Source organism: Myotis lucifugus, unplaced genomic scaffold, assembly GCF_000147115.1.
Source record: "Myotis lucifugus unplaced genomic scaffold, Myoluc2.0 scaffold_45, whole genome shotgun sequence".
Lineage (NCBI taxonomy): Eukaryota > Metazoa > Chordata > Mammalia > Chiroptera > Vespertilionidae > Myotis > Myotis lucifugus.
In genome coordinates, this window is record NW_005871093.1 from 771377 (window position 1) to 795892 (window position 24516).

The 24516-nt window shown below is 43.0% G+C and overlaps 1 protein-coding gene and 1 pseudogene across 3 annotated transcripts in view; both read left to right on the forward strand.

Annotated features, from left to right (window-relative positions):
• The window catches only part of TPST1 (tyrosylprotein sulfotransferase 1), a 114603-nt gene that overhangs the window by 33502 nt on the left and 56585 nt on the right, over positions 1-24516 (forward strand). The window lies entirely within an intron of this gene.
• Positions 8863-17093, forward strand: LOC102420529 (annotated as a pseudogene).

Below are 24516 nucleotides of genomic sequence, written 5' to 3' on the forward strand. Positions count from 1 at the left end.
GATGGCACATCCCTGTTTCTCTCTCTCTCTCCCTCCCTTTCTCCCCTCTCTCTCTAAAGTCAATTTAAAAAAAAATGCTGAGAGGTGACGGGTTCTGACAGGTCTCTCTAAAAGATAAAATTAACACGCCCACTCCCCCCCCCCCCCAACACTCAACTGCCCCCCCCTTCGGCACTGGCCCCCAACACACTTTCTGGCTATCAGAGGAAAGAGCTGCAGTCCATTTTTCAAAGAGTAATATAAATTTGACTTTTTAAAATTGTAAGAGCAATGTTACTGGCCTCAAGCCATTCTTGCCACATTTGCTGTGATGGTCTCCAAGTTTGGATGAATCAAACACTTGGCTTTTTTCCTACTCCGGGGATCTCCAGAGCAGGCTGGAGACAGTCATGTAAGCGAGCTGCTGGTGCTGTTCTAAACTGGATTCCAACTTTACTCTCACTGCCTAGGTATGCTTTGACTTGCCCTTTAGGTTCCTCTTATGTACTAAAAGCCTAAATGGCTGTCTATAGATTTTTACCATTCTCCTCTAACCATTTGTCCTACTCTTGAGTTCCTTTCATTGCTTGTTTTGCCTCCAACCTCACAGAAGAAATTGGTGGGCATGAGCCCTGAACTCTTAAGGATCTCATTTTTAAAAAAAAATACATTTTATTGATTTTTTTTTTACAGAAAGGAAGGGAGAGGCATAGAGAGTTAGAAACATCGATGAGAGAGAAACTTCGATGAGAGAGAAACATCGATCAGCTGCCTCCTGCACACCCCCTACTGGGGATGTGCCTATAACCAAGGTACATGCCCTTGACCAGAATCGAACCTGGGACCCTTGAGTCTGCAGGTCAACGCTCTATCCACTGAGCCAAACCGGTTAGGGCAAGCATCTCATTTTTTTCTGTGTGCCTGTACCTATCTGATTCCTGATCTTTTCTTTTATCAGAGGAAGTCCTCCTAAGAATAACATCTCTGACTTCCCACTTTATTCTCCTTTTTCTCTCAGCCCACATCCAAAACAAAAACAAAAACCTTCCCTTGATGCTTCCCTCTTTTTTTCTCAGGTTAACGTGGTATTCTTTAGAATTTCATTTTTAGTTCTTTTCTCTGTTCTCTCTAATTTCCTTGTGTGTTACACTTTTTCTTATGGCTTCAAATAGCACAAGTATATTTATGGTTTTCAAAGATGTATATCCAGTCCCCATTTTTCTTGAACTTCATGTGTTTCTTTTTAAAGACCTTAAAATAGGAGTGTCTGTTGGATAAAAATATACTGGATACTTGGTACTTTAAACTTGGTTATCTTTTCCTTTCCCTTCCCTCTACTCCTCGTCACCTCAAACACATACACAGACACTCCTATTTTAAGGTCTTTATCCCAAGGAGCTTAGAACCCTCTTCTTTCCAGACATTAAGTCTGTTGTAGATCCTATTGCTCCACCTGTAATCCTTTTCTTTCCCTCCTCATTGCCAGGAGATTGGTTGAGGCCTGTGCTATGTTTCTTCTAAATAGAGTCAGTGTCAGCCATTTTCAACCCAGGCACTAATTTAAAGCCACCTTGGGAGCTTTTAAAGTGTAAGGATGAGGGGATCAAAGTATCTCTAGAGATTCTGATTCACTTGGTCTGGTGTGGGGCCAGACCTTGTCATTTAAAAAACGCTTCCCATGTGATGGTAGATAATATGCAGCTCATGCTGAGAACTGGGCTGAAAGCTCAAAGAGGGAGTGATAGAACCCCAAGGAATTACAATATTTAACTCATCCTTTAAAATTCAGGATGAATGTCATTTTTGTTGGCATGATTACTTGCTTATTTTCATGGTACTTTGTAGATGTACCATATTAAAGTACATGTACCTATGATCACATTTTCTCTAACTTATTTCTCATGGGTCCATTTTTTCTCAAGACTAGGAATTTCTTGAGGTCTGGGACCATGCCTAAAAATGAACTACTGTTTCCTCTACATTACACACAACACTTCTGATACTAAATATGTGGGTTTTCCCCTTACATTAAGCATTTCTCCAACTCTCTAGACACCACCTAGGTGTCCTATAATTTAACTCAATTATGACACTAACTATCTGGAGTTAGTTGCAGACTGCATAGACCAGGAGGAACTCAGTCATCTCGCTTCAGATGCCAGTAGCAAGTTTCAGGTTGTGACCTGTATTTAATTTATACCAACTGGCTGTAAATTGGGGCTTTCCGCAACCTCCTCCTCAGGTTGATAATTTGCTAGAATGTTCACAGAAATAAAAAAAGGTCTTTAGCCCTAGCTGGTTTGGCTCAGTGGATAGAGCGCCAGCCTGCAGACTGAAGGGTCCCAGGTTCAATTCCGGTCAAGGGCACATGCCCAGGTTGCAGGCTCGATCCCCAGTGCGGGGCGTGCAGGAGGCAGCCAATCAATGATTTTCTCTCATCATTGATGTTTCCATCTCTCTCTCCCTCTTCCTTCCTCTCTGAAATCAATAAAAATATATTTAAAAAAGGGAAGAAAAAAAGGTCTTTACTTGTCATTACTTGTTTATTATAAAGGCTGTAACTTAGCAACAGGCAAATGGAAGAGATGTGTAGGGCAAGATATGTGGGAAGGGGTATGGAGTTTCCATGCCTTCTCTGGCCATGTCACCTTCCCAGTATCTTGTGTTCACCAGTGCAGAACCTCTCCAAAACTCTTCAGTTAGGGTTTTTATGGAGGCTTTATCACACAGACCTAAATGATTAAATAGTTGACCATAGGTAATTAACTTAATCTACAGCCCCTTTCTCCTTGGAAGTTAGGGGATGGTTCCTTTGGCAACCTTTCAACCTCCAAGATATGGTTGAAAGCGACTTATTGTGTATAATAAGAAATTCCAAGGATTATAGAGCACTGTGCTAGGAACCAGGGATGAAGGCCTAATATATTATATTTTGTTCTATAATAATTATTATATCACAGTATCACACTGCCTTATTTATCTTTTCATCACTGCCTTACCTAGTGCTGGATATATTTTAGAAACTTGATGAAAATTGGTTGAATGAATTACTTTGGTAAATAATGTAAAACATCATGAACTCACAGTTTTGCTAGCTGACCAGCTGTTTCTTGGCTGCTGACAGGTCATTCATACTTGCACTGTCATTCTTACCTCTTGAGTGTTTAATCCATTTACACTTAATGTAATTATCAGTCCATTCAGATTTATATTTTGCTATTTGTTTTCTGTATGTCTTGCCATTTTGCTATTTGTTTTCTATATGACTTGTCTTTTTAGTTTCTCTATTCCTTCATTACTGCCTTCTTCTTTATTAAACTAGAGGCCCGGTGCACAAAAATTTGTGCACTCGGGGGGGAAGGGGAGGTCCCTCAGCCCGGCCTGTGCCCTCTTGCAGTCTAGGACCCCTCGGGAGATAACGACCTGCTGGCTTAGGCCTGCTCCTGGGTGGCAGAGGGCAGGCCCAATCCCTAGGTGCAGCCCCTGGTCGGGTTCAGAGCAGGGCTGATAGGGGAGTTGGGGCGCCGCCCCCTGTCATGCACAGAGCAGGGCGGATTGGGAGGTTGTGATGCCACCCTCAGTCATGCTCAGGGTAGGGCTGATTGGGGGGTTGGGGCACCACCCCCTATCACACTCAAGGCAGGGTCAATGGGGAGGTTGCGGAGCCACCCCCTGTGATGCACAGAGCAGGGCCAATCAGGGGGTTGGGGAGCTCCCCCCTGTCACTCACAGAGTAGGGCCGATAGGGGATGGGGCACTGCCCCCCCCCGTCACACACACACAGCAGGGCCGATCAGGGGGTTGGCGATGCCACTGTCCCCTGTCACGCACAGAGTAGGCTGATAGAGAGAGTTAGGGCACCGCCCCCCTGTCAACACACACAGCAGGGTGGATCAGGGGGTTGGGCGCCGCCTTCTATCACCCACAGAGCAGGGCCCATCAGGGGGTTGGGGCGCCGCCACTGTCACACTCAGGGCAGGGCCGATGGGGAGGTTATGGCTCTACCCCGTCACACACAGAGCAGGGCCCGTGGGGGGGGGGCGCCACCCCCTGTCACACACAGAGCAGGGCTGATCAGGGGGTTGGGATGCCACACCCTGTCACACACAGAGCCGCAGGGCGATCAGGGGGTTTGGGCGCTGCACCCTGTCATGCTGATCTGGTGCCAGGAGGCCTCGCGGCTCCGCTGATCCCGGTGCTGGGAGGCATATTACCCTTTTACTATATAGGATAGAGGCCTGGGGGCCGGCTGGTTTGCCCTGAAGGGTGTCCTGGATCAGGGTGGGGGTCCCCACTGGGGTGCCTGGCCAGCCTGGATGAGGAGATGATGGCTGTTTGCAGCTGGTCACACACCCTTCAGGGTGGGGGTCCCCACTGGGGTGCCTGGCCAGTCTGGGTGAGGGGCTGAGGGCTGCTTTCAGGCGGTTTTGACTGAAGATCCCAACCGCTCCTTTTTTTCTTTTTTTTTTTTCTTCTGGGCCAGCTTTAGCTCTGGCTCTAGCTCTGAGGCTTCCGCTGCTGGTTTGTTTGCTGTTCTATAATCGAAACAATGTATAACTTCAGCTCTGAGATCCCAGCCGGCTATATTTGTTAGAATGTTTCAAACTGCCAGCTCAGAGGCCGGCAAGTCAGGCGGGGAACGTTGGAGTCTGCAGTCACTGAAGCAAGCAAGCCTCATGTTCGCTTCCAGCTGCCTGGCTGCCGGCAGCCATCTTGGCTGACAGTTAATTTGCATAAGGATACGCTGATTAGCCAATGGGAAGGGTAGCGGTCGTACGTCAATTACCATTTTTCTCTTTTATTAGTGTAGATAGTAGAGGCCGGGATCCTTCAGCCTGCGGGATCAGGCTGAAACTGTCTCTCCGACATCCCCCGAGGGACCCCACCAGTGCAGGATCGGGGCTGGGGAGGAGTGTGGGAGGTTGGCCAACCCAGGAGGGACTGTGGGAATTCTCCAGGGAGTGTCTGGCCCATCTCACTCAGTCCCGATCAACCGGATCCCAGCAGCAAGCTCACCTACCGGTCAGAGTGTCTTCCCACTGGTGGTCAGTGGTTGAGTGGCCTTAGCATATCATTAGCATATTATGCTTTGATTGGTCGACTGGATGACCGGACACTTAACATATTAGGCTTTTATTATATAGGATTTTCCAGTGTATACTTTAATTAGCTTACTATTTCTTTTACAACTTTTCTTTATTTTCCTGGTGATTACAAGTAATATTTTAAAACAATTTACTTTGGATTAATACCAGTCGGCTGGTCACTTAGGCTTCTATATATATAGATGAGTCACTTTTCTCTTGGTGCCTTCAAGATCCTGTCTTTGGCTTTTGTCAGTTTGATTATAATGTGTCTATGTGCACATCTCTTTGAGTATATCCTATTTGGTGTTTCATCTAGTTCCTTGGGTGTTTAATGTATTTCATTGAATTTAGGATGTTTTCAGCCATTTATTTATATAAATTTGATTTCCCCCATCTTTTTGTCTTTGGGACTTTATGCATATTTTGGTATGCTTGATGATATCTCACAGGTCTGAGGCTCAGTTCATTTTTCTTCATTTTTTTTCTTTCTGTTCTTCAGACTAGAAAATTGATCTATTAAGCGACCTGATCTTTCTGCTAGCTTAAATCTGCTGTCCAGCCCCTGTAGTGAATTTTTTGTTTCAATTATTGTACTTTTCAACTCTAGAATGTCTCTTTGGTTCTTTTAAAACAAAGTATTTCTATTGACATTCTCTACTAGTGAGAAATAATTCTCATAATTTTCTTTAATTATTTAGATATGGTCTTCTTTGTTTTTTTGAACATATTTACAATAGCTGATTTGATTTAAAGTTTTTGTCTAGTAAGTCCAACATCTGGGCTTCCTCAGGGATAGTTTCTATTGACTTCACCTTTCCACCTGTGTATAGACAATGCTTTCTTATTTCTTTATGTATGTCATAGTTTTTTGTTGTTGTTGTTGAAAATTGACACTTTATTTTTAAAATATATTTTTACTGATTTCAGAGAGGAAGGGAGAGGGAGAGAGAGACAGAAACATCAACAATGAGAAAGAATTATTGATCGGCTGCCTCCAGCACGCCTCACACTGGGGATGGAGCCCACAACCCGGGCATGTACCCTGATCGGAAATTGAACTGTGATCTCCTGGTTTATAGGTCAATGCCCAACCACCAAGCCATGCCAGCCAGGGCTAAAAATTGACACTTTAAATAATATAATGTGGCTACCCTGGAAATTAAACCCTTCTCCCCTAAAGTTTGTTGTATTCTTTGTCCTGTATAATCACTGAAGTCTCTGCTTGGTTAGCCTAGTGGTCATCTACTGATTGGACAGATTTCCTTAAATGTCTTGAAACTATTAGTCTCCCAGCCTTGCGCGCGCGCGCGTGTGTGTGTGTGTGTGTGTGTGTGTGTGTATTTTGACTCCCATCATGCAGTTTACACTATGCCTTAGCCTGCACTTCCTGCTTGTGCAGAACATCAGGGTCAGTTAGAGGTGAGAGCCTTCCCAAGTCTTTTCTGGGCATGTGCATGCTTTCTAGGTTCCCAAGAATATATTGGAGCTTTTCTAAGCCCTATATGTACAACTCATTCCTCAGTTTTTTAAGTGTTTGATCAATGTCTTGTTTGCCTCAATTGTTATTGTCACTGCAGACAGCTAATTAAACAATTATCTCAGCTTCTGGTCAAGATGGCAGAGTAGGTAAACACTGTGCTCGCCTCCTCCCATAACCACATCAGAATTACAACTAAATTATAGACAACCACTATTGAGAACCACCTGAAGACTAACTCAACAGAACTCTTATAACTAAGGATATAAAGAAGCTAAGTCTAGCCTGGTTGGAGAGGTGGAGATGTGAAATAGGCTGGCCCCATACCCACATGTGGCAGTTAAGAATTGGGAAGGATATCTTGGCTTTGGAGGTACCCCTGAGGAGCTGGGGTGTAATCTCCACACCTGGATCCCCAGTCCAGAGCACCAGTGCTGGGAACAGGAGTCCCCATAGCATCTGGCTGTGAAAATCAGCAAGGATTCCATCTGGCTGAGATGGAGGGCTGCTGGAGTCCCAGGTGTTCCTCTTTTTTTTTTAAAAAAATATCTTTTTATTGATCTCAGAGAGAATCATTGATCAGCTGCCTCCTGCACGACCCCTACTGGGGATCGAGCCCACAATCCAGGCATGTGCCCTTGACCAGAATCGAACCCAGGACCCTTCAGTCCACAGGCTGACGTTCTATCCCTGAGCCAAACCAGCTAGGGCCCAGGTGTTCCTCTTAAAGGGCCCTTACATGGACTTAGCTGGTGATAGACACATTCACTTTGAGTTCTAGCACTGGGCAGCAGCTCAAAAAGTACCAGGGACATATGGGGAGGAACTGCATTGTGTGACTTTAGGACAAGGGCTGGAGGGGCAGCTCTCTCAGCAATTTTGTTACTTTGTGGAACCCTCCCCTCACAGAGCAGGCAGGTGCAGGTGGGCTCCAAATCTGAGTGTCCATCAAACTCCCCACACCCTTAATTCCCTGAGAACCTGTCCCACCCAACTCATGCATAGGCTGAATCTCCCTCAGTGGCTGTTACAAGTGGTGGCCTCAGCCCATGTCTTGGACTTGCCTACTATCTCTCAAAGGTTCACAAATCCCAAGCAGCACCTGGACTCAGCATGCACTATACCTCTTGCTAAGTGACTCACAGTCTGGCACTAGTGGCAGCTGGCCACATTCGGCAGCATAGCCTTTCCCAGGCACCTCCAAGCCCAACACAGGCAGCTACCAATTGCAAATCACTTTGTAGCTCCTACCAGGTGGCCTCAGGCCAGCCACAAGCTACAGCTTATCTGGGTCTGCATCAGAGCCTCTTGCAAGAGGCCCCAGAATCAACAAACTTGGTGGCCAGCTTCAGACTACACAAGGGTACTACCCAATTAACTCCACAAACAACATGCCTAAAGGGTGGATTCAGTAGGCACCAGAGCCCTGCAGCAGTGAATCCCACTTTGGGGGATCAGCCCTCCACAAAAGAGCTCATCCATTGCAGTAATGGCCAGTCCTCATAACCAGTCAGCCTGAGGATCAATTCCACACACTGGTATGGCAATAGCAGTCAAGGCTCAACCACAACAGGAAGGCATACGTAACTCACACAAGGGACATCCCTGGAACACCCGGCTCAGGTGACCAGAGAGCTGTGCCACTGGGCTCCTCAGGACACCTAGTACATAAAGCCACCCTCCTAACACTGGGAGACTTATCAGATCTATCTAATATGTAGAAACAAACCCAGGCAGCCAAAATAGGAAGACAAAGAAACATGTCCCACATGTAATGACAGGTGGGAAAAAAATCTAGGAAAAGAACTAAACAAAATGGAGGCAAGCAGTCTACCAGATGCAGAGTTCAAAACACTGGTTAATGTGAACTTAGGGGAAGAATAGATGAACTCAGTGAGAATTTCAGCTAAGAGGTATAACATAAAAAGGACATAGAGATTATTAAAAAACTAGAGGCTCGATGCAGGAAGATTCGTGCAAGAATAGGCCTTCCTTCCCCTGGCTGCCAGCACCGCCTTCACTCCGGCCCGGAGCTGCCTTTCTGCCTTCGCTCCGGCCCAGAGCCGACTTCTGCCTTCGCATGCTGCTCAGAGGCCCGGAGCAACTGGGGCGGGGCAGAATGCCTGTGTCATCGCCATGGCAATGACGCAAGCGTCCCAGCCCAGCTGTCGCCATCTTTGTCACGTCAATTTGCATATTCCCTCCTTATTGGCTGTGGGTGCCATCTTTATTGCGAAGTGACAGTCAATTTGTATATTCCATCTTTATTAGATAGGATAGAAGTGAAGAATACAATAACTGAAATGAGGACTATATGAGATGAAAAGAACAGTAAAGCAGATGAAGCAGAGGATCAAAATCAGTGATTTAGAAGAGAAGGTACCAGAAAACATTCAATTAGAACAGTAAAAAGAAGAAATCCAAAAAATGAGGATAGTATAAGAGTCCTCTGTGTCAATTTCAAGCATACCAACATTCACATCATAGGGACACCAGAAGGAGAAGAGAGAGAGCAAGGGATTAAAAAACCTATTTGAAGAATAACTAAACATTTCTCTATCCCGGCAAAGGAAATAGACATACTAGTACAGGAAGCGCAAAGAGTTCCAAATAAGATGAATCCAAAGAGGCCCACACCAAGACACATCATAATTAAAATGCCAAAAGTTAAAGACAAAGACAGAATCTTAAAAGCAGCAAGAGAAAAGCAGTTAGCTGCATACCAGTGAGCCTGATAAGACTGTCAGCTGATTGGGGGGGAAAATATTCAAAGTGATGAAAAGCAAGGAAACTACAACCAAGATTACTCTACCAAGCGAGGCTATCATTTAGAATTGAAGGAGAGATAAAGAGCTTCCCAGACAATCAAAAAACTAAAGACATTCACCACCACCAAACTAGTATTACAAGAAACATTAAAGGGATTTCTTGAAGAAGAAAAAAAAAGATACAAAATATGCATAATAAAGTGACAGTAACTACATACCTATCAATAATCACTTTAACTGTAAATGCATTAAATGCTCCAATTAAAAGACATGGTGTGGCTGAATGAATAAAAAATCAAGACCCACACATATGAAATCAAACTAAAAAGTTTTTGCACAGCAAAGGAAACCATCTACAAAATGAAAAAATAACCTAATGAATTGGAGAAGATATTTGGCAATGATACATCCAATAAGGAGTTAATATTAAAAATATGTAAGGGACTCATACAGGTAACACCAAAAAAGACAAACATTCCATTTTAAAAATGGGCAGAGGACCTAAATAGACATTTTTCCAAAGAGAACATACAGATGGCCAATAGACATATGAAAAGATTCTCAGTGTCACTAATCATCAGAGAAATGGAACCACAATGAGATATCACCTCATACCTGTCACAATGGCTATTATCAATACATCAACAAACAACAAGTGTTGGTTGAGGAGAAAAGGGAACCCTCCTGCACTGTGAGTGGGATTGCAAATTGGTACAGCTATTATGGAAAACAGTAAAGAGGTTCCTAAAAAAATTAAAAATAGAAGTACTTTATGACTCAGTTCCACTTCCTGGTATTTATTTGAAGAAATCCAAAACCCCTATTAAGAAGTATATATGCATTCCTATGTTCACTGCAGCATTATTTACAATAGCCAAGATATGGAAGCAACCTAAGTGTTCATCAATAGATGATTGGATAAAGAAGATATGATACATATCCAATAGAATATTACTTGGCCATAAAAGAATGAAATCTTACCATTTGCAACAAAAAGGATGGACCTTGTTGGGTATTGAAAAAAGTCAAACAGAAAAACAAATACCATATGATTTCACTTACATATGGAATCTAAAAAACCCGAAGTGAACAAACAAAAGAGAAACTCATAGATACAGGGTACAAACGGATGGTTGCCAGGTGGGAGGGGCTTGGGGAGATGTGTGAAAAAGATGAAGGGATTAAGAAGTACAAATTGGCAGTTACAAATGGTCTTGGGGATGTAAAGTACAGCACATGAAATGTAATCAATAATATTGTAATAACGATGGTGTCCGGGGGTACTAGACTTATTGGGGGATCATTTTGTAAGTTATATAAATGTGTAACCACTATGTTATACATCTGATACTAAAGTAATATTCAATGTCAATTGCAATTGAAAAATCTTAAAAATAAACAAAAAAAGTTCAATTAAAATTTGTCTCAGACAACAGTATGGTGATTACCAGAGGGAAAGGGGAGTAGGGGAGGTAGAAGAGGGTAAAGGGGGATCAATGGTGATGGAAGGAAACTTGACTTGGGGTGGTGAACACACAATACAAAATACAGGTGGTGAATGATAGAATTATGCCCCTGAAAACTATATAATTTTATTAACCAATGTCATCCCAAGAAATTCAATAAAAATAAAATATACATATATTTGGGGTACAGAAATACAAATAAACACAATTTACAAAGAAAATAAAATAATAAAAATAAATTGTCTCAATATTTTTAACAAATGCCCTGGTCATAGGAATGTCACATTGAGGGTGCTCTGATTCAGGTCCAATAAAGATAAGCTCTGAGAATGTAGCTTTTCCAGATAGGGTAAGTAGTGACAGTTCTTTGGAGATGTGGGTTTGGGGGCGCTCCTAACCTGTTCTTAAATGGTTTCTGGGCTGCTGCTGTTCACAGCTATCATGCTTATAGGTTATTGGTTTCCAAGTCTTCCACAGAGCTGGGTAAAGGGAATTGAGAGAATTAAAATGCCATAAATCTTGTTCTGCTTACTGAAAGTCAGCTGTTTTTCTTGGATAAATGTTTCTTGGATTGTTGCAAGCCTTTGGTTAATTTTCAGATTTCTGAAAAAGTTGAGTTTGCATTTTGCCAGTCTTCTCATTACTTTTACGGAGGATCAGACTTTTGGAGTGCCTTACTTTCCCATGCTGGATATGCTTCCTCCGGGCTTTTATTTATGTAGTTTGAGGGGTTCATGCATTAAATTTTAGCAGATTGTTTTAATTACTGAGAACTCTGAGGTTATACAATTACGTCTTTATGTTTTATGTGCTATTATTTTCCCACACTCTGGCTATGTTTATTGCTTAATATTTTCTGAATACGTGCTATTCTTTTCAACCTTGAGGCTTCCTGTTATCTTATTTTCTCTGCTCAAGGTTCTATTTAATTCCCTCACTCTCACAATGGGAGTCCTGCTTATCTTTTAAAATTCATTCTGATATAATTTTCTTTCTCTGTAGCCCATGGATGTAATCCTGCATGCCATTTTTCATACCTTTTGTATTACCATCATATTATTTCATCACATAGTTTCTTGTCTTCTACCCCAGCTAAGTTGCTAGTTCTTTGAAGGCATATGATGAATCATACCCATTTATATGCTCAATACACATTTGTTAATTGAAGTGTAGGAGTAAGGTTCACTGAGAGAATGTTTAACATTTTACTAGTAGGTATTGTGACTGGGTTTGCTTTTTATTCATCCATTATTGAATTGGAGGAAATTGTATACTCTGGAAAAATTAAATAACAATACATGGTTGTCCACACACTACATTATATAATCCTTAGAAAGATACAGGAAGATAAAAATCTCCAATACAGATTGTTACAATAGTGGTTTCTGATCAAAGATTTGATGTCCAGCTTTTTATTTTTTATTTTAAAAAATCTTTATTGTTGAGAGTATTGCAGATGTCATCCTCATATCCCCCCAATGCCCCTCTCTACCCGGTTCCTGCCCCGCCCCAGGCCTTCACCACCCTATTGTCTGTGTCCATAGGTAATGCATATCTATATTATAAAAGGCCTGTGTCCCTATCGCCATAATGTCCAAAGACCGGCGTAGGTGGGCAGGGTCGTGCGATTTCACGTGCTGGGCTTCTAGTATGCATATAAGATCTTTGGTTCATCTCTTCTTACCCATCCCCCTTCCCTCTGAGAGTCGTCAGTCTGTTCCATGTTTCCATGCCTCTGATTCTATTTTATTCATCAGTTTATTTTGTTCATTAGGTTTCTTGTTTGTTTACTTTGATTTTCAGATTCATTTGTTGATAGATATGTATTTATTGCCATTTGATTGTTCATATTTTTTATCTTTTTTTCTTCTTCTTCTTCCTCTTCTTAAAGAATACTCTTCAACATTTCATGTAATACTGGTTTGGTGGTGATGAACTCCTTTAGCTTTTTCTTATCTATGAAGCTCTTTATCTGACCTTCAATTGTAAATGATAGCTTTGCTGAGTAGAGTAATCTTGGTTGTAGGTCCTTGCTGTTCATCACTTTGAATATTTTTTGCCACTCCCTTCTAGTCTGCAAAGTTTCTGTTGAGAAATCAGCTGATAGTCATATGGGTTCTCTTTTGTAGGTAACTAACTGCTTGTAAGATTCTCTCTTTGTCTTTAGCCCTTGGCATTTTAATTTTGATGTGTCTTGGTCTAGGCCTCTTTAGTTCTTGTTTGGGACTCTCTGGGCTTCCAGAACTTGTAAGTCTATTTCTTTCACCAATTAGGGGAAGTTTTCTGTCATTATTTCTTTAAGTAGGTTTTCAATATCTTGCTCTCTCTCTTCTTCTGGCACCCCCATAATGTGAATGTTGTTATGCTTGAAGTTGTCCCAGAGGCTCTTTACACTATTGTCATATTTTTGGATTCTTTTTTCTTTTTGCTCTTCTGATTGGGTGTTTTTTGCTTCTTCATATTCCAAGTCATTGATTTGATTCTCAGAATCCTCTACTCTACTGTTGAATCCCTGTAAATTATTCTTTATTTCAGTTAGTATAGGCTTAACTTCTGACTGGTCCTTTTTCATGTCTTCGACGTTCTCACTAAGATTCTTGAAAGTCTTACTAAGTCCCTTAAAGCTCTCTTTGAGTCCCTTGAATCTCTCATTAAGATCCTTGAGTGACCTTATAACCATGGGTTTGAACTCTCTATCCAGTAGTTTGCTTGCTCCCATTTCTTTCATTTGTGACATGTTTTCTTTGTCTCCGCATTTTGGCTGCTTCCCTGTGTTTGTTTCTATGTATTAGGTAGAGCTGCTATGTTTCCTGGAATTGGTAGAGTGGTCTTGTGTAGTAGGTGTCCTGTAGGGCCCAGTGGCTTAGCCTCCCCACTTACCTGAGCTGGGCACTCTAGGTGCATCCCTGTGTGGGCTGTGTGCACAGTCTTATTGTAGTTGAACCCTGATTGCTGTTGACATCACTGGAAGGGATTGACTTCTAGGTCAATTGGCTGTGAGGACCAGCTATGACTACAGTGGAGGAGTTGCTGTGCAGAAGACACCCCTATGGAGCAGGACTTGTTTCAGTGGGACTTTGTTGCTCACTGAGTCTCCCATTGAGTGTGTGACTTGTGGAAATGTAGAGTTGTAATCTGGTATGTAATATGGTCTGAAGCTGTCCACTGGGTGCACTGGCTCTGGGGACTCCTGGGAGGTGTAAAGTCAGCCACTGCCTGAGGCTACCCAGCAGGAGCTACAGAGAGATCTGCAGATGGCTGCTACTTGTATTGAGCTTGGAAGTGCTCTGGCAAGGCCCAGCTGTGAAGCAAGGCAGGCTGGTGCTAGTGCTGGGTCTTGGGCCTTTTACTGATAGGTTTGGGGCATGCTGATGCTAGCTGCTGCTTGTTTGAGAAATTTTAGCAAAGTGTGAAGCCTGAGCCAGGACAGGCTGTTCATGTGGAAAAGCCACTGCCAACAGCTTGGGTGGGGCTGCAAATTGAATGGGGCAGGGTCTCAGGGAATCACTAGGGTGGAGCAAACAATGTGAGCCATGCTGGTGTAAACTCAGATATGGCTACTAGTCAGCTCTGCAACGGGGAAGGTCACAGCACAGGAACAATGACTCCTGCGAGCACCCTTGTCTGGGAGAAAGCCACGCCCAAGTTCCTGCCCCAATGCCAGACAGTCCCATTTCTCCCCGTACATCCCTGGATCCCCCAAAGCCACTGCCCAGTGCTGGAGCTCAGAGGAAGCAGGACATGTAAGAACTTCCTGGGCTCCAGCAGCCTCCGTGTTACTCAGCCACAATCCCTGTTGGTTTTTACAGCCCAAAGTTATGGGTACTTCTCTTCCAAGCTCTTGAACTCTGGGCTGAGGTTCTGGTATGGAGTTGGGAGCCCTTTGTTCTCACAGGAGGCCTCTGCAGCCAAGATATCCCTCCCGAATAAAAACACACCACATGTAGGTGTTGGACTAGCCTGTTCTGTGCCTTCACCCCTCCCACCAGTCTCAATGTACTTTCTTCTTACTTCTCTAGTTGTAAGACTTCCATTCAGTGAGATTTCAGGCAGTTTTGAATAATGGTTGTTCTGTATTTTAGTTGTAATTTTGATGTGATTGTGGGAGGCAGCAAGTACCGGCATTCACCTACACTGCCATCTTGGTTCCCTCTCCTCTTGATGTCCAGCTTTTGAAAGAGATCACAGAATTTCAGCTCTGAATAACTGTGTGAGAGGCATAATTTCTCATAAAGTGGGAACTTACTTATATGTGAGAGTGTCTATGCTAAAGTAAAATTAAACTGATAAAAAACATGCTAATTTCTAGCTTCTGTATATTTCTATATTATCTCTTGGGACCAGATCTAGTTCTCCATTCTTTTTTGTTGTTATTAATTCTCATCTGAGGATATTTTTTCCATTGATTTTTTAAAATATATATTTTATTGATTTTTTACAGAGAGGAGGGGAGAGGAACAGAGAGTCAGAAACACGGATGAGAGAGAAATATCAATCAGCTGCCTCCTGCACACCTCCTGCTGGGGATATGCCTGCAACCAAGGTACATGCCCTTGACCGGAATCGAACCTGAGACCTTTCAGTCCACAGGCTGATGCTCAGCCAAACTGGTCAGGGCTGGGTTTTTTTTTTAAAGATAGTGGAAGGGAAGGAGAGAGGCGAAGAGAGAAACATTGATGTGAGAGAGACACATTGATTGGTTGCCTCTCGCTTGTGCCCCAACCAGGGTTGGGATCGAACATGCAGCCCAGTACATGCCCTTAACTGGGTATTGAACCCATGACCCTTCGGTGTGCTGTCTGATGCTCTAACCACTGAGCACACCAGCCAAGGCTAGTTCTATATTCTTAATCTCATCTAGATGACAGCTTCAGGGACTTGGAGAAAGTATGCAAATATGCATGCTGCTCATTTATGCAACCAAAGCACAATGTATACATAGATTTAGAATTTTTTCCTATCTGTCTAATTAGACCTGAGATGATCATAATAGGATAATTCATATATTTTTGGCTCCACTTGGTCCCAGCGATGGGTATTGTCATGGCGCACATCACTACCTATAGTTGGTTTATGAAGCAATCGACACCAGAGACTGAGCGTCCTGTGTGGAGCTGGTGTCTTTCAAGCATCCTCATGTTGCCAATCCACGGCTTCAGTTGGCCTCACCAAAGGAGAAAACGAAAACTGGGCTCTGCCTGGCATGTATGTAATAACGCTTGACCTTTAAGTATTTGCCAGTAATGCAGATCAGCAGTTGGAAAAGAAAGGAAAAAGCAAAGTCAGGGAAATGTTGGTAAAAGCAGCTGAATTGTTGATGAGCTGTTTTCCTGTCTGTGCCAGTGACACTCGTGCTGGTATAGAGGAAGTGGGGGATGCTATTTCTGGTGAATCAGTTATTCAAGTTTTACTTTAAGATCAACAAACTTGCCCTGGCTGGCAGGCTGAGTGGGTAGAGCAATGGCCTGTGCACTGCAGGGTTGTGGGTTCAATTCCTGTCAAGGGCACATACCTGGGTTGCAGGTTGGATCCTGCCCCCGGTCGGGGTGCATGTGGGAGACAACCAGTTGATCTGTCCCTCTCAATTGTTTCTCTCTCCTTCTCCCCACTCTCTCTAAAAACAATGGGAAAATATCCTCACTCCTAGGGTGAGGATTTAATAATAATAATAAATCAACAAACTCCATTTGTGTAAACCGCTCATCTGAGCTATGGACAGCTCAAACCTGAAAGATGATTGTAGCACAGCGCAGAGGGTGACATACAGGTACTATGTTGGATGAAAGGCCATGTTCCATGGTGGCTTTAAGCAAACCAAGGAGTACCTATCCTGTGCCTTTGAGCACTGTCACCATTTAAATCAGAAGAACAAAAGGAAGATTCTGATATATTTATTTCCAGTAAAAATGCTGTTGGCTCATATGCCAACCATTGAGCATTTGAAAAAGTATCATCTCATGAACTTTGTTGAAGTAACCGAAGCTGTAAGTGAAGGCAATCTCCCATTGAATGAGGCTCTGATGAAGCACGAGCCCTTTTTTCCCCCCCTGTGGTATCTTCCTTAACCTTGAAAAGCTGAAGATAATCACCAGTAGGAATCTTTTTAAGGAAGTGTACTTGTTAAACGCACCAGTTATTTCTGGATGCTTTTCTAGTTGCTTTGAAATTCATTGGAAAACATGGACATCGATGAAGCCCAGTGTATTCTGGCCAACCTGATGTACGTGGGTTACATTGAAGGCTATATATCGCATCAGCATCAGAAGCTAGTTGTTAGCCAGCAAACCCATTTCCTCCACTGTCTACAATGTGTTGAATATATGAACATTCCTGAGAAGGAGTGTGTTCCTGTAGGTTTTTATCGCGCAGATGCAACCAGTCATTTGCTGTGATATTATTCTCTGCAGCTGGAATCTCTTCGGGGCTTTTTTTGTCCCCAGGGATGTTGAGACTGAGTTTGCAAGCACACATGGATATCTTAAAATCTCTGTCCTCACTCATAACTAATGTGAGCATCTTGGACACCTGGAATTCCTTTTTCAGACATTGTACACCCCTCCTTTGGCTCTGGAACTTCTGTAAAGGGGGCTGTCTCCAAGGAAGCTATAGTTTACTTCTTATAAATGTTGTTTATAAATGCATCTTTGTAGCTTTTTATATAAATCTTTTTATAAGATGTCATTCTGAATTAAAAACAAAACAAAAGTTAGGTATATTTTTAAATTCATATGTAATGAAAGCCTTATAACAATGTCAGATTCACTTTAATTTGCACCATACTTGTTGCATACATGGCTTTTGGTTCATGCCAGACCCCCTGTCTGGGAAGTACCATGGAGTAGTCATCACAATTTTAGAGTCAGTTTTAAGTTCCTACTTGGTCAACAATTTGCCAAATATTGATACCTTAAGTAAGCTACTTATCCTTTCTGAACTTCAGTTTTCTCATGTGTAAAATGATTCTAGGACAGAATCAGTGCGACGAGAGCAAGGGATTACAAAAAAAAATTCTGATTCATTTGTCAACAAGAGTGTGAAATGACAGAGGCAGATGAAATAGACTGATCAATAAAGAGTGGATTAGAAGAGCAGAGGGAGAAAAACAGGAAGTGAACTTTGTACTTTACTATTTCTAAATATAGTCAACTCATATTTTAACACTGGAAGCAGGAGGAAAGACCATTATTCCAACAATAGGAAAGTGTTAGTTGTCTGAGGTTTTAGCAAGAAACTTTTACTGGGGTCACTTAATGCATATTTATTGAGTGCTCAAAATGCATGTCGCATTTTATGTTATATGCTATGTGGAAAGCTGAAATGAGTAAGATGTAGTCAGTACCTCCCCAAAACTCACAACTAATTACACTCATAGAACCTAGTTACGTTAACTTACTGGTAATCAAGAATCCATTAACTCATTCAAGAGCCCCTACTTTCAAGGACTTCACAATCTGTGGAGAAAGCAAATTAATCCTATAATGTAAGAAGAAATATGACATGAGAAGTATAGGGCACTAGAAAAGATATCTATGTCATACACGGCAGAGAGCTTCAGGAAAGCTTCCTAGAAGAGACCACATTGAAGCTGAATGTTGACGGATGAGTGGGAGTTAATGAGTAAGAGATGCTACAGGTTGTTCAAGATGAAGGCAGCATGTGTGAATGTGTGTCTATGTGGTGTTGGTGATGGGGAATGATGAAAGAAGAGTCTCGGGCAGGCAAAGGCTGGATCATGAAGGACCTTATATGTTATGGGGAGGATTCGTTTCTGAAAGAAGTAAATAGTCATTGCAGGGGTTTAAGCAGGGGAGTGCCTTAAGTATATTTACATTTTAGAAAGATCACTGTTGAAACAGGATAGTGCATGAACTTATTGAAGGAAGTCAGAGAGTACCAGTTAGGAGGCTGGGAGTTATTCTTCTGAGAAAGGATGAGGGTGAGGATTAAAGCCATGCCAGCAGGGGAAGAAGAGGGAGAATAGATTCAATTGAAGGAGGAAGCATGGACAGGACTTCACCAATTACTTATGGAGAAGTTAAGGGAGAAGTACATAAAGGCTCTCAGATATTTTAGCTTGGACATCTTGGAGAAAGTGGTTCATTTGCCAGGAAATAGAAGAGGAAGAAAGTTTTTCCCATTTGTTCTTTGGATTTGACATGCCAATGGGATATCCAGATAGAGTTATCCCTTGGCCATTGGTCAGGTCTAAGATTTGGGACAGAAGTCTGGTTGTTGATAGACTTGAGAGGCATCAGAATATAACTAAGGGTGACTATAGATGAAGCAGGGTGAGTGTAGGAGTGTGAATGAGGGAACCTTAAACTCAGTATTCATTTGTCACTCTTTTGTGATGTTTGCTTTTGAAACCTATTAAATTTGTATACATAGTTAAAGCTGTTCTTTTTTTTCTGGGCTTTCTACTATTAGTATCATAACAGTAGAAATATTTTTGTTAATACCTTAATATTTGTATGGCTCTTTTTGCAAAGTTTAGTCAAAACTATTTTCCCCACCTGCTATAAATTTTGTAGATTCAATTTATTTATTTAATTTTTTTTCCTTTTTTTCCATCATCATTTATGCCCTCTATGCCCTCGTCGACCTGTACCTACCCCACTTTAGACTGATTTAAAAAATCCTATTGGGATAATGATTGGGTTTGCAATTTTTTTTCATGGCCTCCAGATTACTTCATTTTTGTTTATTGGTAGTTCCTTGTTTCATTTGACATTTTTTTGTTAAACATTTGCTTTGTTTCAGATGACTCTATAGGTATTTTAAGGAGATTTAGGAGAGAAGATTTCACTAGGTGCTTATTCATTTGTAAATCCCTTGCTTTATATTTTATCTGATATTCATGTACTGACTGCATGGCTGATGAATGGGTTAATCGGTGCTTTAAAGGAGTTTATAGTCTAGTGGGGTAAACTAACCACAATACAGTGCATGAGTGTGCAAACCAGTGTGTTTTTACCAAATGTTTGAGGTTACAGAAGAGAGAACAATTGATTTCTGGGGTGAGAGAGATGGGAAAAGAGCACTGAGGAGGCATGTATAACAGGGAGGAAGGGTCATGACACAGGAGGCAGCAGCATGAGCCAAGGCCAGGTGTGGAGGTGCCTGGTGTGGATGGGGAGTGGCCCTGCAGGGGCAGGCTGCTTGGGAGGAGTGCTGAGAGGTGAAGTTGGAGGATGAGCAGGAGCCAGTGTGTGAAGGGTGCCGCAGGCCCCTGTTCTTTCAGTCTTTTCACATGTTACCCCCTTGATTGTCATAGCAGCTCTGTGAAAGGAAGGAGAACGTGCAGGTGTTTCTTTACCTTTTGCACGTTCGCTCTTCCTTCTTTTCATAATTTCTACTCTAATTACATGTGAAAAAGAGTTTATCATTATTCCTATTTTATGGACAAGGGAACTAATGCTCAGTGATTTATCTAGGTCAGCGATTTTCAATCTTTTCATCTTGTGGCACACCAAAATTTCTAAAATTCTGTGGCACACCAAAAAATAGATTTTTTGTCAATCTGACAAAAAAAAAAGGTATAATTTCGATTTACTCACACAGATGGCTGTTGTTGTTTTGGCTGTTGTCATTTTATTTGACAATCTAAGGCAGTGGTTCTCAACCTTCTGGCCCTTTAAATACAGTTCCTCATGTTGTGACCCCCAACCATAAAATTATTTTTGTTTCTACTTCATAACTGTAATTTTGCTACTGTTATGAATTGTAATGTAAATATATGATATGCAGGATGGTCTTAGGCGACCCCTGTGAAAGGGTCGTTCAACCCCCAAAGGGGTCACGACCCACAGGTTGAGAACCACTGATCTAAGGGAAAAGAGGTCACTTCCCCTGACTAAATAGTCAGGTATTGCATGTTTTAAAAATTCTTGTGGCACACCCGTTGAAAACCGCTGAACTAGATCCATATGGCTAAGAAAAAACTGATTTCGGACTAGAGCCTAAGTCTTCTGACTAATATACTAGACTTCTTTTACATTAATTCAACACCATCCTCTTTTCTCCTTTTTCTATTCCAGTTACTTTTAATTCTGAAAGTTAGGAGGTTGGTAGTAAATTGCATAATTGAATTACTGAGTGAAAGGATATAATTTGAGCAAATTTGCTATCTTTGTGTTTTCTCTCATGGGTGGTTTCGATAGACAGTAAACATTAGCGAAGAATCTAGAAGAAAAATGGTTAGCCTACAGTGATCCTCTGATTTGCAGGTCTGAGAAGGTTAGAACTTGGTAACTGTTTATTTTGTTTTATTTCAATTTAGCTCTTTAAAATGAAAATTTTCTAACATATCTAAAAATAGAAAATTACATTGAACCCGTAAGTACTTATTATTCAGCTTCAACATTTGTTAACTCATAGCCATCTAATTTCATATATACCCTCTCCCCATACACACATCTGCCCTCAGATATTTCTGAGACAATTTCACTAACTTGAACTGTTAATAAAGTTATGCTCGAGTTTAACTTGTACTCTTATCTCTGTTTGTATCCTAGGCCTTAGGTCTAGTTCTTAGTATTTAACCGGCTCTTTTCCTTCCTGACCATGGTGCTTATTGAAAACAAAACCCTAGTATACAGCTTCTTTAAGAAGATGTGTCCCAGAAGATTCCCAGAGATCATCAGCTGTGTATAACATGGTCTTCTTACTATTTGCCATTTATTGTCAGTGGTTCTAGTGCTGGCCTCCAATGTGTAGCTAGAAAAACATGTTCTCATGTTTGTGCTCTGACCATGAGCTGACATAAGGATTGATCTTGCAACATGGGTTTATTTGCTGATTGGCAAAGTTATTCAGATTAACTCCTGGAAACATTAATTGGCAAGTTCAAGAGCTAGAAGGGAATAGAGAAACCAGCTATAAAGTAGGTTTACAGTTCTGAGTACATGAAACACAGAGTTTATTCTTGTAGTATTACTTATTAATTATTGTATTATTTTCCATACAAATAACTGTAAACCTACTTTTGCCGTATCCTGTAGATTGAACTTTAGACAGCAGGCAAAATGGCATTGGCTGTTGCTATTTGCGACATTAGTTGGCATCATAAATAGGCATGGGAAGCAAGGAGCTAATGATTAACGAAAAAAGTTTTTAAGAGATCATTGCATTCCTATAATTTGTCTTTTGCTGGAACATTTACTCAGCATCTCGTTGAACCTAGCACATGGCCACTTCCATGCATGTGCTTGGACGTGTGTGTATGCACTGAGTGTTGGACATGGTCTTGCTGACTACCAGACTCTGTACCTCTACTTTTGTTGAGTGATACTGTTTTGTTATTAAAAATGTTTATAAAATTTGCAAAGATGTAAGTATAGAAGTATAATGTCAGCACTCTCTCATTCTGTAGAGCAGTATTTCTGGGAGTCTTCCATTTAGCTTGCTGGGAAAAGGCAGTGCTATTAATAGTGATTTCTCAGATATGTTTGTTAATAGTGTTTCAATGCTTTTTCTTTCCCCTGGAGATAAAAATGAGACTAAACTTATAGTATTCCCTACTGGCTCAGCCTCAGCTCTTTAAATGTCCCAGTTGAGAAAATATTTATACTGCTTGTCTGAAAATACAGTGAAATGGAGTTTAAAGTAATGGAAAGAGGCCCCTGTGTGTGTGTTGTGTGTGCTCACATATATGCAATGTGTGTGCATAGTGATTGAATATTTAAGGGTAATGGTTAGACCAGCTTTTCCTATACAGTACTTCTTAAATTATAGGGCTAATTTTTTCAAGATTTTGAGAATTAGTATCAAGGTGTGAATAAAGTTAGTCCACAAGCTACACAGCATCTCTCTTCTAGAGAAATGTACTTCCCAGTTTGGTTAGTTTATTGATGCTCTTTGAAGGCTCAGTGGACCTGGTGTTCTGTTAAGCATGCTCTGCCAGCAAAGCTATCTTTCCAATGAACCCCTGGACATATGCTGTGTTAGGACATGGACAAGATCTGTGAGCCTCAGGAACTTAAAATATTTTTGGACTAAGGAAAATATCTAATCTAATAAAAGAGAAACATGCAAATTGACCGCACCTCCGCTATGCCCCAAGCCACGCCCACCAGCCAATCAGAGCGACTATATGCAAATTAACCCAACCAAGATGGCCACCGGCAGCCACAGAGCTGGAGCAAGCAGGAGGCTTGGTTGCCCTGGCGATGGAGGAAGCCAAGCTTACCGCCTGCCCTGGTCGGCTGTGGCCTCCGCTCCAGGCAACAAAGTTTCAATTATAGAAGATAAATAAATCCCAGATACCTGCTTCCAGCCAGCCTCCACTGGGAGCTTGGGTGGCTGGAGGCTGTGGCCAGCCTGCAAACAGCCATCAGCCCCTCACCCAGGCTGGCCACACCCTCATGGAGTGAGGGTCCCTGCTGGGGGGCTTGGCTAGCCTGCAGCCATCAATCCCTCACCCAGGCTGGACAGGCACCCCAGCAGGGACCCCCACCCTTAAGGGGCTGTGGCCAGCCTGCAAACAGCCATCAGCCCCTCACCCAGGCTGGCCAGGCACCCCAGCAGGGACCCCCACCCTGAAGAGGCTGTGGCCAGCCTGCAAACAGCCATCAGTTCCTTACCCAGGCTGGCCACACCCTCATGGGGTGAGGGTCCCCGCTGGGGGGGCTTGGCCAGCCTGCAAACGGCCATCAGCCACTCACCCAGGCTGGCCAGGCACCCCAGCAGGACCCCCCTCTCTGAAGGGGGTGTGGCCAGCCTGAAAACGGCCCTCAGCCCCTCACCCAGGCACTCCAGCGGGGACCCCCATCCTGAAGGGGGTATGGCCAGTCTGAAAACGGCCCTCAGCCCCTCACCCAGGCTGGCCAGGCACCCCAGAGGGACCCCCACCCTGATCCGGAACACCCTTCAGGGCAAACCAGCCGGCCCCCACCCATGCACCAGGCCTCTATCCTATCTACACTAATAAAAGAGAAACATGGTAATTAGCATACGACCACTACCCTTCCCATTGGCTAATCAGCATATCCTTATGCAAATTAACTATCAGCCAAGATGGTGGCCGTCAGCAAGGCAGCTGGAAGCGAACATGAGGCTTGCTTGCTCCAGTGACTGCAGACTCCAATGTTCCCCGCCTGCCTTGCCGGCCTCTGAGCTGGCAGTTTGAAACATTCTAACAAATATAGGCTGGGATCTCAGAGCTGGAGTTATACATTGTTTCGATTATAGAACTGAAACAAACCAGATACCTGCTCTCAGAGCCAGAGCCAGAGCTAAAGCTGGCCCAGAATAAAATAAAAAAAAAGGAGTGGTTGGGAGCTCCAATCAACAACCACCAGCCTGAAAGCAGCCCTCAGCCCCTCACCCAGACTGGCCAGGCACCCCAGTGGGGACCCCCACCCTGATCCAGGACATCCTTCAGGACAAACCAGCCGGCCCCCAGGCCTCTATCCTATATAGTAAAAGGGTAATATGCCTCACAGCACCGGGATCAGCGGAGCCGAGAGGCCTCCTGGCACCGGATCAGCGTGACAGGGTGCGGCGTCCCAACCCCCTGATCGGCCCTGCTCTGTGTGTGACAGGGTGCGGCGCCCCAACCCCCCAACCCCCCGCACCACCACCACAAGCCCTGCTCTGTTTGTGACAGGGTAGATCCATAACCTCCCCATCAGCCCTGCCCTGAGTGTGACAGTGGTGGCGCCCCACTCCCTGATCGGCCCTGCTCTGTGGGTGATAGAGGGCAGTGCCCTAACTCCCCTATCGCCCTACTCTGTGCGTGA